This window comes from Fukomys damarensis, unplaced genomic scaffold (assembly GCF_012274545.1).
Source record: "Fukomys damarensis isolate Sample0158 unplaced genomic scaffold, DMR_v1.0_HiC HiC_scaffold_37, whole genome shotgun sequence".
In the NCBI taxonomy this organism is placed as follows: Eukaryota; Metazoa; Chordata; class Mammalia; order Rodentia; family Bathyergidae; genus Fukomys; species Fukomys damarensis.
Window position 1 is genome coordinate 7,148,722 of NW_022900949.1, and position 582 is coordinate 7,149,303.

Consider the following 582-nt stretch of genomic DNA (forward strand, 5'->3'; position numbering starts at 1 on the left):
GATGGGAGGATGCAGCGAACGAAGATGATGGACGGACGGACGGACGCAGATAAAAGAAAAACAAAGTAGAGAAAGAAAGAAAAAAAAACCGGTAAGAAAACCACAACTGGAGAAGTACAATCACACACAGAAAACGCATGCGAGAGCAACACAAAACCAGGGAGGCGGCAGGAGGGCGCGGACTAGGCTGTGAGCCGGGAGGAGGCTTCCCCGTCCCTACTCCCACCCCTCTGGCCTGGACTCTTAGGTCCAGTGACAGGGAGGAGGCCTGCGTCCCTGCTCCGGATTTCCAGACTCACAGTCTAGAGGGCGGGGAAGGCAGAGGCGGAAACCAAGGGCTCAGACCCAGAAGCCGAAAGGACAGGAGGAGAACAGGGTCAGAGGCCGGCGGGAGCGGAGGGCTGAGGCCCGGGGCGGCAGGTGTCACCGGGAGGGGCAAGTCCACGTCAAGGGGCCCGGGAGGTGCCAGATGTCTCCCTCCCTCCCATCAAAAGCCAAACACCCCAAGAATAAAGGCAGTGAGGCTTGGAGACCGTCCACAGGGCAGAGGCTCAGGGAGGCTCCCGGGGATGCTCTCTCCAG

The 582-nt window shown here is 60.0% G+C and overlaps 1 protein-coding gene across 1 annotated transcript in view; it reads right to left on the bottom strand.

Annotated features, from left to right (window-relative positions):
* Trip10 (thyroid hormone receptor interactor 10) overlaps window positions 1-582 on the bottom strand; it is a gene marked incomplete at its 5' end in the record, with an annotated part of 9,710 nt that overhangs the window by 5,407 nt on the left and 3,721 nt on the right. The gene's annotated exons all lie outside the window — the stretch shown is intronic.